The 17,016-nt window shown below is 36.5% G+C and overlaps 1 pseudogene; it reads left to right on the top strand.

Moving 5' to 3' along the window:
- The window catches only part of LOC150030877 (UDP-rhamnose/UDP-galactose transporter 3-like), a 38,948-nt pseudogene extending 22,667 nt beyond the window's left edge, over positions 1 to 16,281 (top strand).
- Positions 16,282 to 17,016: the final 735 nt, after the last annotated feature.

The raw sequence follows: 17,016 nt of genomic DNA, 5'->3' as shown, positions 1-17,016 counted from the left end.
ATCAATGGTACTTAAGAAGTTAGATATAACTACAGGGATAAAATGGTAATTTGACTCAACTATAATTATGAGCATTTGTGAAGGGTCATCTCTCTGTTGATTGGTTATATCCATGGATACATAAATATATCTACAGTGCGAAGAGTGTAACTATCAACCTTTAGTGGAGTGATTGGTTGTTATGAATATTTGGATTAAAGGAGTTTAATCAATTGATCTCATATCATTGGAGTTTCTAATCGATAAGTCCATAAGGTCCCCTTGCTAGCTCACAAAAGGATAGTAACAAGGAATGATTTAAATTGTTCAAATCAAATGAGGGAATATTATATTGATGAGATTAATATATAATGATTAATTATATATATGATCTATAATCTAAATTATGTGAGAGAGATATATTTGAATAAGATTCAAATATTAGATACATATGAATTGGATTCATAAAAGAGATGTATACATATAAATATGTGATATTTAAATGTTGATTAACTCCATATTAAATATGATCTAATATAGTTAATTAATAAATTAATTAAGAAATAATGGAGATTGGAGGTCATCATAAATATCAATATTTATGATGATTAATTAAATATATATTAAATAGGATTTAATATATGATTATTTAATTAAAGTGCCAATTAATTAAATAAGGGTTATTTAATTAATTAGCACAAAGGGCATAAAAGGAAATTCCTGGAACCCTTCATCCTTATGGCCATTTTAGGTAAGAGACTTTTATTACACAAAATCCTAGCCTTCAATCTACACCTTCTCTCTTACTTCTCTCTAGAAATTCTCTTCCTTTTTTCTCCTCAAAGTTCTTGGAGACCACACTTCCAAGCTCTTTGAATCCTAGAGAATAGCAATGCAATCTTGTCGGTGGTGTCCATCTTGATTGGAGAAGCTCGAGATTATAAAAAAACGGTGGAAGAAGAAAGCTTGAGGAATCATCAAAGGTAAGTTTGATTTTTTTTTTTTTCTTTTCTTCCTCAATTCTAGCATGCATAGGTTTATTTTGAATGTTTATCCTATAAATGCATGATTTGTTTTCTGTTTTTGTTTCTTTAAAAATTGATTATCTAAATGCAAGGCGTTCACACACTTCCGCTTGGGATTCGATCCCTTCACAACAGTCACTTTGCAATTAGCAAATTTCTTATTGGTACACCTAGATGGCAAATTAAAGGATGTGTTAGTGAAGGTTGACAAATTCATCCTACCTGCTAATCTCGGAATATTAGATTATGAAGTTGATAGTGATTTGCCCATTATCTTGGGAATACCTTCCCTATCTACAGGGACGAACACAAATTGATGTATACAAAGGAGAAATCACTATGCATGTGAATGGACAGAAAATGAAGTTCAATGTTTTCAAAGCGTTGGAATATCCCAATGAAGTCAACATTTGTCATGTGATTGATCTAGAATAAGATTGGCCTTATGAACTTGGGTTTGAAATTGAGAAAGGCATGGAAGATGTGGACGACGAGTTGAGCACATGAAGGAAATTCAGAGGAATTTTGAACCTCTGAGCTTAGACAACCAAGAAAGCAAGGTCAATCCCCCACTAGAGTAGTCACTCATTTTGAAGTTGAAGGTGCTTCCAGCCCATTTGAAGTATGCGTTTCTTGGTAGGAATGACACTCTGCCTATGATCATTTCAGCAACACTTTCTCCAGAAAATGAAAATACTCTTCTGAAAGTCTTAAAGAAGTGTATCAAGGCGATTGGATGGACTTTGGCCGATATCAGGGAAATCAACCCCTTCTACTGCATGCATAAGATTAGACTTGAAGACGAAAAGGAAGGATCCATTGAACGCCAACGCAAGATCAATCCTACAATGAAAGAGGTTGTAAAGAAAGAAATTATCAAGTGGTTGGACATAGGGGTGATTCTCCCCATTTTAGACAGCAAATGGGTGAGTCTATACAATGTATTCCAAAGAAAGGCGGCATCACTGTAGTCCCCAACCAAAACAATAAACTCATTCCCACTCGCACGGTTACAGGATGGAGAATCTACATGGGCTTCAGAAAACTCAACGCAGTGGCGAAGAAAGATCATTTCCCCTCCCTTTTATTGATCAAATGTTGGACAAATTAGAGAAAAGTGACTTCTTTTGCTTTCTAGATGGCTATTTAGGCTACAATCAAATCATGATCACGTCTAAAAACCAAGAGAAGACGACATTCACTTGCCCATATGGGACATTCGCCTTTCGGCACATGCCCTTTGAGCTATGTAACGCCCCTAGCTCTTTTAAAAAATATATGATGGCAATCTTCTCTGACTACTTGGAAGACTTGATGGAAATTTTTATGGATGATATTTCAGTCTATGGAAGGACATATGAGGTATGTTTGGCCAACCTTGAGAAAGTACTAGCAAGATACAAGGACACCAATATGGTTTTAAACTAAGAAGAGTGCCATTTTGTGGTCACAGAAGGAATTGTGCTTAGGCACAAGGTGTCCAAACTTGGTCTAGAAGTTGACAAAACAAAAATAGAAATTGTAGAAAAATTGTCGCCCCTTACAAATGTGAAGACACTAAGAAGCTTTCTTGGACATGTTAGGTTCTACTATCGCTTTGTCAAGGATTTCTTAAAAATTGTGTGTCACTTGAATATGATGTTAGAAAATAGACTTTTTAAATTTGATCATGACTACTTAAGAGCTTTTTACATTAAAGCATGCATTAGTCACCGCGCCCCATTCTCATTGCACCTGATTGGTCAACCCCTTTTAAATTAATGTGCAACATGAGTGACTACATAATAGAAGTTACGTTAGCGCAGTGCAAGGATAAAATCCTCCATCCCATCACATATGCGAGCAAGACTCTTAATAGCGCACAAGAGAATTATACAACAACTGAAAAAAGCTACTTGTGATTATGTTTATCATGGAAAAGTTTAGAGCATATCTGTTGGGATCAAAGGTCATCATTCACACAGTCATTCTGCAATAAAATATTTAATGACCAAAAAGGACACAAACCCTCACTTAATTAGATGGGTCCTGTTGCTCCAAGAATTTGATTCTTAACTTTTGGATCGAAAAGGGTCAGAAAATAAGGTGGCAGATCATTTGTCCCACCTTGAAAATGCCAAAGTTGATCACCTACAACTGGATGTTACGCATGTTTCCCTGATGAGGAAGTACTAAGAATTGATGATTTTGGATGGCGGTATGAAGTTGTAGTAAACTTCTTGGTTTGCAAATAGTTTCCAGAGGAATACAATACAAAGCAAAAGAAGAAATTCATGCATGAGTGCAAATTCTACTACTGGGATGAACCTCATGTTGGATTTTATGTCCTAAAACTCGTAGTTTGTAATATCATATTCTTGTTCAATAAAGCTGTTATTGAAAATCTTTAGTAAATTTAAATTCTGTAATCTTGAATCCAATAAACTAAGGTCCTGAGGCTATTTAATGTAGTTTGAACTTTATGTTGTGACATAAAGGTGGATCAAGTTCAAATATATAGTCAAAATGGTCTATAGTATATGAATAAGGTTGGGCGTCTTATTCTGGGGACACTATAAATGCGACCCATTTTGTAGTTAGTACAAACGATGTGATCCTAAATTGTTCATGTGGAGACATGAAAATGGGGGCATCCTATGTAAAGAGTTTACATAAGACTGAATTATGAAATAGTCACTTTTTACGTTCTAAATGTTGTTTTATGTATAAAACTGACTATTTCGTTATTTGATGACCTAGGTAACTTAATCTTAATCCTGAGCTAACTATGAACTCCTGTTCACTCGGAATTATCCTTAGATCTGCATAGGTGAGGGCAGCTCATTATCGCTGGCCCAATAAGCCTTCCATTTCAGGGGTAAGATCAGGTGGATAGCTGGAAACATAGGGTGCAAGACGGAATTCACTCCTACCCCTTATAGGAATAGTAGATAGGTTGTTCCCTTTAGTACTGAATCCAGGTCTTGAACAAGGGGCCCTACCCTCTCATTGGCCCGAGAGGGGTTCGGTTTAAAGGTTGGACCTTAAACCAATTGTTCATTAGAGGATCAGTGGAACTTAAGGAACAAGATGTAGTCTCGGGGGTAAAATGGTTTTTATGACCCAACCGAGATTATGAACAACCTGTGAAGGATTAGCTTACTAATCATGGTTATATCATATGAACACAAATATATCTATAGTGAGGGGAGTGCAACTACGAGACTATAGTGAAATGACCCGTTGGTTAACGAATGTTGATTAGCTCCATCTAAAGAGTTTAGCTAGCTAATCTCGGATCGTTGGAGCCCATGATCTATAGGTCCATTAAGTTCCCCTACTAGCTCATATGGAATAAACTTAGAACAATATGATAGAATGATTCGAATTGTTCGAATTAGGTGAAGAGAGAGAAACCGACAAGTATATGTAATATAGTAGTCGATTTTCAGTTTAGAGATATAGCTTTAATATTTAAATGTAATTTAAATATCAAGAATATGAATACGTTCATATTCGGAAGCTCAGAAATAATGGAAATGGTCAATGATGTAAAAAGTCAAAGAGTTGACTTTTGACTTTGAAAAGTCAAACTTTGAGCGACCTTATATTCAAATGTGATTTGAATTTCGCAAAAATGAATGCGGATTCATGCTCGGGAGGTCAAAATTAGTCAACACGAAAAAAAATCATAAAAAGTCAAAATGTTGACTTTTCGGTCAAAGTTTGACTTTGACCAAATGACTTTTTTGCCCTTTGATTAAAGTTAGTAGGAAAATCCAAACTTTTGTTGGATAATTCTACTAACAAAATAGTGGGCTAGGTGTTGGCTTATAGTGGAGACATTAAGCCCACTTAGATAGTGGATTCTAGGTGTTGGATTTTTATGAAGTTATTTCATGCAATTTTGCATGGCCATTTTCTATAAATATGGGCTTGTCATTTTGGATTAAAGGCTTTTGAAAATTTTGCAAATATTAGTTTTAAAATTTGGGCTGAAAAAAGCTAAATCCAACCCCAAATTCATTCTACTATTTTCATCTCTTTCTCTCTCTTGGGTTCTACATCCATCGGATCCCACAACCCAGTTATGAATCCAGAGGATAGTAGATCAGCTCTAGTGGTTGTCCGGTTCATGTTCAAGCAGCGATAGAGGAGTTTCGGGAGCTTCAAAGGTATTATTTCAAAATAATCCTAATTAATTAATTTAGGGTTGCATGTTTAATTTGGGCAATTAGAGTAGAATTGATTCTCTTTTTCGTTGCGCATGCCTACTTTTCCATCATGTGGTATCAGAGCATGTTTTAATTTTACTCAATTGCATGTGGTGGGTATTAATTTATTAGATAAAATTGAGATTGGAAACTAAAATGGTTTTTAGGTTTTGGCAATTAAATTAAGTTTTTTTTGTAGTATTAATTTGTAATTGCTCACATGTTTATGAGCATTAATGTGTGAAAAAAAGTCTGTAAATTTGTTAGAGTTATTAGAGTTGAAATTAGGATGTAATTACTCGGTTTCGAGAAAGAGGACAGCTTCAAAATGAAGGAAAAAATGCTCACAAACCCGAATTTTACCCCAGACCCGAGAAGGCTGCTCCCAGATCCGAGAGAAGCCACCAGACCCGTCGACCCGGTTCGCGCCCACCCGCTCCGCTTCGCAACCCGCGCGCGCCAGCTGTTGACGAGCGCTCTAGCCCATTCCGCGACCCGCCTGGTTTCTCAGCCCGCTCCGTCCGACCCGGTTCGAAACTGTTTCGCACGCCCACCTACTCCACTTCGCTCGCCCGTGCGCTCGCCCGTTCTAGCCGACCCGCGCTCTAGCGCTTCCATTAGCTGCACCTTCGCGCGTTGACAAGCCAGTCCAAACGGTATGGACCGGTCTGTTTGACTTGTTTGAGCGGTTCAACTTGGTTTTTGGAGTTTTTGGGCCAGTTTAAGTTGATTCAAAGGTGTTTGAAGCTGGTTCGAGAGCGGGTTTTTGTACTACACCAAATTATTATTGTAATAATTTAGTTGTTAGCTTAATTTAAGAGCCAAAACCAATCCATATTAGGGTGTTTAATTAATTATGCATGTTGATGTATGTTTTAATTAAATTTTGAATCTTGTTGTGCATATAGTATGCCATATAGATTTAAAATCCCACCATAAGTAAACATGTACATGCATTTGATATATGTTATAATTGTTATAATGTATATAGTATGCATGTTAAGTTTTTTTTTAATATAAAGAATTATATTAAAGCATGATCATTAAGTATGAATGTATGTTATAGATGTATGATTCTAGGGTTATAATGGTTATAATTTTATTTTATAATTATTATAAAATAACCTAGACTTTAAAATCTATAACAAAGGTAAAAGTTGCATGCTCACCTAGGATTAAATTGGTGCAATTTCAATCGGCTTTTCTAAAGAGTTAGAATAGGTTGATTACTTGTTAAACAAAGAGTTATTTACTTACCCGGGGAGATCTTGTCTAAGGTTAGAGGTTCTTAAGATGACAGTTTACGGAACACCTCCTACAGATCAAACTGGCATCTAAGTCAAATAACCCTAGTTTTAGTGAGCATGCGTGAGAGATGTGAGGTAATAAAATTTGTTTATCACCTAGACATCATAGGTTAAAATCTAGTATAAGAGTTATACATGGATCTATCACCTAGACTAAGGATATGTTTAATTTAGTCGGAATATATCTCTAAGTTTTTTTTATACCCTAAACCGTTATAGAACACTTTAGCTAGAAAGAAGTAGTGTACTTTTAGCTCTAGCATCCCTAAGAGTTCACATCGTGAGGTCCATGCAGGGCTTTGGGATGTGCTTAGGAGCAGACTTCTTTCGGAGAGTTTTTACATGGATCAATATCAAGGTGAATAGGGAAAGTAGTTCATAGTAAGTGGGTGAGGGGTATGTAACAACATATCCCACAGTCTCTTCCATTAGATCGCACCGTGAGATTCCTATAATGTGCCTGCATGTCTGCCCTAGAGTGACCTTTCCCTTCGGAGGGTTGTATTAGGATTCGGAACACCGCAAACTCCAAATCTGGTTAGGCTCTCTTAGATCAGTTTTCATATTGACTTTCCACTTTCGGGAGGATGTTGATTCTGGTCTCTGAAATCCAAAAATGGAAGGTTACACTTACAAGAATTACTAAGATGTTAGTATATTCTCGACCAAAGTAGCGATAACTAAAGTGCTATAAGAATAAAGAGTTATTCTGGGTTAGCATCTAGTCAAGATTGTCTTGGTTCAAAAGAGGAATAATCGACTGCCCTTCGGTGGAGGTTACTCTAAACTTTTGAAATATCGTTGCAAAATATAATAATGAAGGGTACATTATTAGTTTTTTTGCTAAATTAAATTGGTTTCTTTGTGATTATAGTTTTTCTAAAAGAATATGTTTATCTTTTTCAGCATGAATAGCTCGATAATTCAACTCTTAGCTTTCGAGAAACTAAACGGCGATAATTATTCGGCATGGAAATCAAATCTAAACACAATACTGGTAGTTGATGATCTAAGATTTGTCTTAACTGAGGAATGTCCTCAAGCCCCAGCCTCAAATGCTAACCGAACTGTTCGGGAAGCATACGATCGATGGGTCAAAGCCAATGAAAAGGCCCGTGTTTACATTCTTGCCAGCATGTCTGATGTTTTGGCAAAGAAACATGAATCCTTAGCTACGGCTAAAGAGATAATAGATTCATTAAGAGAAATGTTTGGGCAACCATCATGGTCCCTTAGACACGAGGCAATTAAGCACATTTACACAAAGCGGATGAAGGAGGGGACCTCTGTTAGAGAACATGTCCTGGACATGATGATGCACTTCAATATCGCTGAAGTAAATGGTGGACCCATTGATGAGGCTAATAGGTTAGCTTTATCTTACAATCTCTTCCGAAGAGTTTTATACCTTTTTAGACAAATGCGTCTTTAAATAAGATAGAATTTAACCTCACTACCCTTCTTAACGAGCTCCAGTGATTCCAAAACCTTACTTTAGGTAAGGGGAAGGAAGTGGAAGCAAATGTTGCTACCACTAAGAAAAAATTTATAAGAGGATCGTCCTCTAAAAACAAAGCTGGACCCTCTAAAGCTCAAATGAAAAAGAAGGGAAAAGGACAGGCTCCCAAGATAAGAAGGGGAAAGAAGGATACAGATAAAGGAAAATGTTTCCACTGTAACCAAAACGGGCATTGGAAGAGAAATTGCCCGAAGTACCTTGCAGAGAAGAAAGCTGAGAAAACGGCACAAGGTAAATATGATTTACTGGTCGTTGAAACATGTTTAGTGGAATATGATACTTCAACTGGATACTAGATTCAGGAGCCACTAATCATATTTGTTTCTCGTTTCAGGAAACTAGTTCTTGGAAAAAGCTTGAAGAAGGTGAGATAACCCTCAAAGTTGGAACCGGAGAGGTTGTCTCAGCTGAAGCAGTGGGAGATCTGAAGTTGTTTTTTGAAGATAGATATCTAGTACTTAAAAATGTTTTGTATGCACCTCTTATGAAGAGGAATTTGATATCTATCGCTTGTATTATAGAACAATTATATACAATATCTTTTAATATAAATGAAGCGTTCATTTTTTGTAAAGGTATTCAAATTTGTTCTGCTACACTTGAAGACAACTTATGTAAGTTAAGACCAACTAGAGAAAATTTTGTTTTAAATACTGAAATGTTTAGAACATTAGAAACTCAGAATAAAAAACAAAAGGTTTCTTCCAATGCCTATCTATGGCACCTAAGACTTGGTCACATAAATCTCAATAGGATTGGGAGATTGGTCAAGAGTGGACTTTTAAGTCAGTTAGAAGATAACTCTTTACCTTCATGTGAATCCTGTCTTGAAGGAAAGATGACCAAGAGATCTTTTACTAGAAAAGGTCTTAGAAGTACCCTTAGAGCTCGTACATTCGGACCTTTGTGGACCAATGAATGTCAAGGCTCGAGGTGGGTATGAATATTTCATCAGTTTTATTGATGATTATTCAAGGTATGGTCATGTTTACCTGCTTCATCACAAGTCTGATTCTCTTGAAAAGTTCAAAGAATATAAGGCTGAAGTTGAGAATGAATTAGGTAAAACAATAAAGACACTTCGATCAGATCGAGGTGGAGAGTATATGGACATACGATTCCAAGACTATTTGATAGAAAATGGGATCCAGTCACAACTCTCTGCACCTAGTACGCCTCAGCAGAACGGTGTATCAGAAAGAAGAAACCGAACCTTATTAGATATGGTTCGCTCTATGATGAGCTATGCTCAATTGCCTGATTCCTTTTAGGGATATGCACTTGAATCTGCTGTCCATATTTTGAACAACGTTCCTTCTAAAAGTGTTTCAGAAACACCTTATGAGCTATGGAAAGGGCGTAAAAGTAGTTTACGTCACTTTAGAATTTGGGGTTGCCCAGCACATGTGTTGGTACAAAATCCCAAGAAATTGGAACATCGTTCAAAGTTATGCCTATTTGTAGGTTATCCAAAGGAAACAAGGGGTGGTCTGTTTTATCATCCTCAAGAAAACAAGGTATTTGTATCAACAAATGCCACATTCTTAGAGGAAGACCACATTAGAAATCATCAACCCACAGTAAAATAGTGTTGAAAGAAATTTCAAAAGACGCTACAGATAAAGCTAGTTCATCTACTAAAGTAGTAGATAAAACTAGTACATCTGGTCAGTCACATCCTTCTCAAGAGTTGAGAATGCCTCGACGTAGTGGGAGGGTTGTTCATCAGCCTGACCGTTACTTGGGTTTAACAGAAACACAAGTCGTCATACCTGATGACGGCATAGAGGATCCATCGACCTATAAACAGGCGATGAAAGATGTGGACCGTGATCAGTGGATCAAAGCCATGGACCTCGAAATGGAGTCTATGTACTTCAATTCTGTCTGGAAACTTGTAGATCAACCAAATGATGTAAAACCAATTGGTTGTAAGTGGATCTACAAGAGAAAACGAGACCAAGCCGGTAAAGTACAGACTTTTAAGGCTCGACTTGTGGCAAAGGTTATACCCAGAGAGAGGGAGTGGACTATGAAGAAACTTTCTCTCCCGTTGCCATGCTTAAGTCGATTAGAATACTCTTATCCATTGCCACCTTTTATGACTATGAAATTTGGCAGATGGATGTCAAGACAGCCTTTCTAAACGACGATCTTGAAGAGAGTATCTATATGGCTCAACCAGAGGGGTTTATTGCACAGGGTCAAGAACAAAAGGTTTGTAAGCTTCAAAAATCCATTTATGGGTTGAAACAAGCTTCTAGATCTTGGAATATAAGATTTGATACTGCGATCAAATCTTATGGCTTTGAACAGAATGTTGACGAGCCTTGTGTTTACAAGAAGATCGTCAATTCTACTATAGCGTTCTTAGTTTTATATGTCGATGATATTCTACTCATTGGGAATGATGTAGGATATCTTACTGACGTCAAGCAATGGTTAGATACACAATTCCAAATGAAAGATTTAGGAAATGCGCAGTATATTCTTGGGATCCAAATTGTTCGGAATCGCAAGAATAGGACACTAGCCATGTCTCAAGCATCTTATATAGACAAAATGTTGTCTAGATATAAAATGCAGAATTCCAAAAAGGGTCTGTTGCCTTTCAGACATGGAATTCAACTGTCAAAAGGACAATGTCCTAAGACACCTCAAGAAGTTGAGGATATGAGAAATATTCCCTATGCCTCCATAGTTGGAAGCCTGATGTATGCAATGTTATGTACTAGACCTGACATATGCTACTCAGTAGGGATCATCAGTAGATACCAGTCTAATCCTGGACGTGATCATTGGACTGCCGTTAAGAACATCTTAAAGTATCTTAGGAGAACTAGGGACTACATGCTCGTGTATAGTGCTAAGGATCTGATCCTTACTGGATACACTGACTCTGATTTCCAAACTGATAAAGATGCTAGAAAGTCTACATCTGGATCAATGTTCACTCTTAATGGAGGAGCAGTAGTGTGGAGAAGCATAAAACAGACCTGTATAGCTGACTCCACAATGGAAGCTGAATACGTAGCTGCTTGCGAAGCAGCAAAAGAAGCAGTATGGCTGAGGAAATTCTTGACAGATTTGGAAGTTATTCCAAATATGCATCTACCCATCACCTTGTATTGTGACAACAGCGGCAGTTGCAAATTCAAAAGAAACTCAAAGCCATAAATGGGGAAAGCACATCGAACGCAAGTACCACCTTATCTGGGAAATCGTACACCGTGGTGACGTTGTAGTGACCCAGATACCTTCTGAGCAAAACATTGCTGATCCTTTTACAAAAACCCTCACGGCTAAAGTTTTTTAGGGTCACCTACAGAGTTTAGGTCTACGGTGTTTCTAAACTAGGACAAGTGGGAGATTATGTTGGGCGTGAATGCCCTAGTTTATTGTATTCATATGTTTATTGTACTCATATGTAATATTAATTTCTCACAGTTAAATTCAACATCGTTTGATCCTACTAGGAGTTTTAGTCCAAGTGGGAGTTTGTTGGATTTTATGTCCTAAAACTCGTAGTTTGTAATATCATATTCTTGTTCAATAAAGCTATTATTTAAAATCTTTAGTAAATTTAAATTCTGTAATCATGAATCCAATAAACTAAGTTGAGGCTATTTAATGTAGTTTGAACTTTATGTAGTGACATAAAGGTGGATCAAGTTCAAATATATAGCCAAAAAAACCTCACCTGTACAAGCATTAGACCAGAACTTATTCTTTAGCAAATGCATGCCTAAAACTGCATATCATCACATCTTATTTTAATGCCACGAGTCACCCTTTGGCGGACATTTTGGAGGAAAAAGAACAGCAACAAAAGTGCTTCAAAGTGGTTACTATTGGCCCACGCTTTTCAAAAATGCTAGAGAGTTTGTGATAAAATGTGATAACTACCAACGTATGGGAAACATCTTTGGTAGGAACGAGATGCCAATAACTATCATATTAGAAGTCGAACTGCTTGACATTTGGGGTATCAACTTCATGGACCCATTTCCACCATCTAATGGCCATAGTTACATTTTAGTAGCTGTAGATTATGTTTCAAAATGGGTAGAAGTCGTCTCATGTGCTTCCAATGATGCAGAGACCATTTCTAAATTCCTCCAAAATAATATCTTCACTCGTTTTGGCACAACATGAACCATCATTGCGATGAAGGCATTCGACTTCTAAACCCGCATTGTCAGCAAGCTTATGATCAAATACAACGTCAATTGCAATAGGTTACCATCCTCAAACGAATGGACAAGCTGAGGTATCCAATCGAGTAATCAAGTCAATTCTTGAAACGGTTGTCAATACAACACGTAAAGATTAGGCACAAAAATTGGACGAGGCATTGTAAGCGTATCACACAATGTATAAAACATCTATTTGTATGCCCCCATATGCACAAAAGGATTTGATTCATGGGTGTTATGAATCAAAATTGTTCATTAGAGGGTCAGGTGGGAGCTTAGGGAACAAGATGTATTCACAAGGGTAAAACAGTTATCTTGACCAGCTGTGATTATGAACAACCTGTGAAGGATCGATTTACTGATTATGGTATATCAACGGTGGACATAATTTATATACAGTGAGGGGAAGTTCAACTATGGGTATAGTGGAGTGACCCATTAGTTAATGGATAGGGGTTAATTCAGTTTAATGAGTTTAGCCGATTAATCTTGAATCGTTGGAACCTATGATCTGTAGGTCCGCGAGTCCCTCTACTAGCTCGTAAATGGATAAGCTTTAGAGTAGCTTGATCAATTAATTTGAAATGTTCAAATTAAAATTAAACGGAATAGAAGAATTTATATTTAAATATGATTTAAATATATGAAGATGGATTTGTGTAAAAATTAATTAGAAATATAATTATTTATTAATTTGTGAAATTAATTTTATAAAATTAATTATATTTTCAGTTTTGAAATCAAATTTGATTTATTGAAATCATTTGATTTTTGGAAAAATTGAAAAACTAGAAAATGCACAAAATAGAAAAATGGCTTTTTCCATTACTATCTTCAACTTGTTCACACAAACATCCATCTTGGCTTCAATTACTCCAAGCATGAGCTGCAACTCATGCAGTGTTCTTCTTTAAATGTTCACCTACAATAAATAAAGAAGATTGGAGTGGAATTGAGGCATGCATTTCAAAGAAATTTTAGAGAAAATTTCAGGTTGAAGAAAAAGTTCTTCAAGCAGACAAGTGCAATGACCTTCTCCTTGTTTTTCGTCGATTCAAGCTATTCTTAAGTCCCACAACTCGTTCTAAAGCTCCAAAAGAATAGTGTGGAAGATCTTGAGGTGGTTCACAGTGAGTTTTCACTACAAGAATTTGGGGTTTAATGTCGGTGAAAAAAAGTAAATCGGTTGAAAAAAGTGAAATCGGATGTATAATGTCGGTTTTAACAAAAAAAAAAAAAGATCTTTAATGTCAGTTTTAAACCGACATTGAAGATGGGCTACAATGTCGGTTTAAAATCGACATTAAAGGCCTACATTTATTTTTCTTTTACTTTGCATCTTTTTTCCTTTCATATTAAATCTTCTCTCTCCTTTCACTCTCTCTTACCAAACCCTCTCTTCTTCTTAACTTGGCCATGTGAATCACTCCGATCGTCGTCATCACTGGCGTTGCTTGGATCACTGTCTTTGTGGGCATTCTTCCGATGGTTGGTCATCATCGTGGGCGTTCTTCCGGTGTTTGGTCGTCATCGTGGCCATTCTTCCGGTGGTTCGATCTATAGATTTGGGTCATCGTTCGATCCAACTTGTTTTGGTCTTCGTCACCAGCGTGGTGGAGTTCATCGTCCGTAGATTCCGTCAGTGGTGGAGTTCTCTCTTCTCCTTGGATTTGTAGATTCCAATGGGTTAGCTCGTTGTCCGTCCAACTTGTTTTAGTCGTAGAGGTGAGTTGTTGGCGTTAGATCTATAGATTTAGTTATGGGTTTTTTCGATCTGGTCGTCTATTTTTCCGATCTACTCGTGGGTCTTTCGATATGGTCGTCGACATTGTACTTTTCAAAGGAAACAACTTAGGAAACTGACTGAGCATTTAACTGGATGATAGAAAATGAACTTGAAAAGTTCCATTTTCAGGTAGCCAATAGCGCCAGAGGCCAGCTACCGATCCCCCGTTGACTGAACGAAACGACTTTAATCAAACTTCTCAATAAATTATGAATGATCCTTATGAAAATGATTGTCCCATATGAGTGTGTTTTTTAGAGAAAACTAAAATGCATAATGCATCCCTTTCATTTCATCAATTAGTTACTTTGATCCAAGGCTTTCCCTCTTGTGTTTCAGCTATAACTTTAACTGGATTTCACTTTTCTGTAACGACATTGATTGGTTGGATTTCAAATGCCATTGGCTATTCTGAATCCAAGTCTATTCCCTTCTGGGAACTCCTTTGGTTCTCGATTATCGCCAACACGTCAATAGCAGCCATGAACTTCAGCCTCATGTTAAACTCTGTTGGATTCTATCAGGTTCAATTCTTGCTCCCCTTACTCTTAAGTCATCACTCATCGTCATCGACGATAACTGAACTTTGTCACTACTTTATATGCTTGTAGATATCAAAGCTGAGCATGATACCAGTGGTTTGTGTACTGAAGTGGATTCTTCATGGAAAATAATACTCAAGGGAAGTGAAGATGGCCGTTACTGTGGTCGTTGTCAGTGTTGGAGTATGTATGGTGACTGATGTCAAAGTTAATGCCAAAGGCTTTCTTTGTGCCTTGATAGCAATCTTATGCACATCACTACAACAAATTGTAAGCATTCTCTTTTCTCCCTATAAAATCACTTGAAATTCAACATTTAACTCTAAGAACCTAATTATAAGACATCAAGCTCAAATCTTTTGCATTGATTTAAACAGTCAATAGGTTCATTACAGAAGAAGTACTCAATAGGTTCCTTTGAATTACTAAGCAAAACAACTCCCACACAAGCACTTTCCCTTCTAACAGTTGGTCTGTTCATTGACTATTGCCCTATTAGCAAATCTCTACTGAAATACAACTACACTTTTGGTGCATTCGTAAGTCATTATTCTGATATCTTTTTTTTTCGAATCTTGTATTTGTTTTGCTTTTACTTCTGAAGTTCAATCTATCCTTAATGAATGTTGCAGTGTTTCATATTACTGTCATGCTCCCTAGTTGTGTTCTACAACATCAGTCAATATCTGTGCATCGGGCACTTCTCGGCTGTATCATTCTAGGTTTTAGTCCATATGAAGACGGTATGCATGTTGATGTTGGGGTGGTTGCTCTTTGATTCAAAGATGACATTGAAGAACATATCAGGGATGGTTCTTGCTATTGTTGGGATGGTGGTGTATAGCTGGGCAGTTGAAATTGAGAAAAAAGCCAATGCAATGGCCATCCCTCAGATAAGCGTCATTCTAATATTCAATTTAAATTATTTGATCATTCAATAAGCATCACTACAAGAATTTTGTCTTGAATGTACCATTTATGCACATTCCCAATAAACACGGTTAGTTGAATATGAATTCTGATAACATTTTCACTTTCAATCCTTTGTCTTAAACCTTTTTGTTTATGTGTTTTTTAGGTGTTTGGAAGGGGTGGGGAAGAGATGGATTTCTTGCAACAACAAGGGATTCAGGTGAAAAAAACTCCTAGTAAGTGCATTTTTGAATGCTTGCAGTTTTAAGCACAGATTCTAAGTATTTTCAAGTGACTCTAATGATATGAAATTTCCTGTTTGAGAAGTTATAGTGTGCTTATTTCTCTTTGGACCATATTGGATTAGAATGTAACACCCATTTATGACTCATGGATACTATTTATTTGTAGTTTAAATTTGATTCAAGGTGCTTGAGTTTGTGGGTTGCCCTATGGTAGTTTGTGGGTTATCCATACACTAAGATAGTTTTTGTGACAACTTTTGAGATTTGAAGTACATTGTGAGCTAAATTTGCTTATTGATGTATGTGTTCTTGAATATTCATTTTTTGGGAATTTTGATAGTTCTGTTGAAAACAAGTGATTGTGAAATATTTTTGGGAGTGTGTTTCTTTGAACAGGATGAAGGTAAATTTTGGGTTTTGTTGTGGTAGCATCGTTATGCTGCCGAAAATTTTCCATCGTCTTCGTAGCTCATATCTAAGCAACCAAGCTTCTCTTCTTCAAGATCTTGAAAAAGAAGATTCTCTCATTTATTCAACTATTGAGTTTTCTTGTTTTGCAGATGCAACAAAGGAGTAAATATTTGGCATCACAACCTCTTTATGCTTTTTCTTGGGGAACTTTAGGTTCAACATATTTACTACAAGAATTTTCCCTTGAATGTACCATTTATGCACATTCCTAATAAACACGGTTAGTTGAATATGAATTCTTATCACATTTTCACTTTCAATCCTTTGTCTTAAACATTTTTTGTTTGTGATCCTTTGAACAACAGTGGTCAGACAAAGACGCCTATAACCAGACATTGCTAAAGCTAGGGGGTTGGTTCAAGAAGAATTATGAAGGGATCCATACTTACCAAGTGGAGAGAGACAATAATCTCATAATGTTTGTAAAATCATAATGTTTGTATTACTTGTAATTTGTGTTTTCAATGCCTGAATTATTGTACGACCTTTTAAATTATAATTTTATAGCAGAATTTGTGGATTAAATGTAATAGATTTATAATCCATACATGAATAATAATGTCATAGCCACGGCGTTCAATAATGATGTGTCATGTTATACTTTTTGACCAAAAATATGGATTCGGCAACGGAATTTAAAAAAACGGACAGATTCGGGCTTCAATCTCGATTAAGAATTTTTTTAAAAAAAATACAGGCTTTAATGTCGGTTGCAACCGACATTGAAGGCTGTGTTATTGAAGCCCTTTAATGTCGGTTTAAAACTGACATTAAAGGAAACCGACATTAAAGGGCTTTAATAACACTATCTTTAATGTCGGCTGTCAACCGACATTAAAAC

This window comes from Benincasa hispida, unplaced genomic scaffold, assembly GCF_027475165.1.
Source record: "Benincasa hispida cultivar pf3 unplaced genomic scaffold, pf3_genome.v1.1 HicScf161, whole genome shotgun sequence".
NCBI lineage: Eukaryota > Viridiplantae > Streptophyta > Magnoliopsida > Cucurbitales > Cucurbitaceae > Benincasa > Benincasa hispida.
The sequence above is the reverse complement of the archived record's forward strand: the minus strand, read 5'-3'. Positions and strand labels throughout refer to the sequence as shown.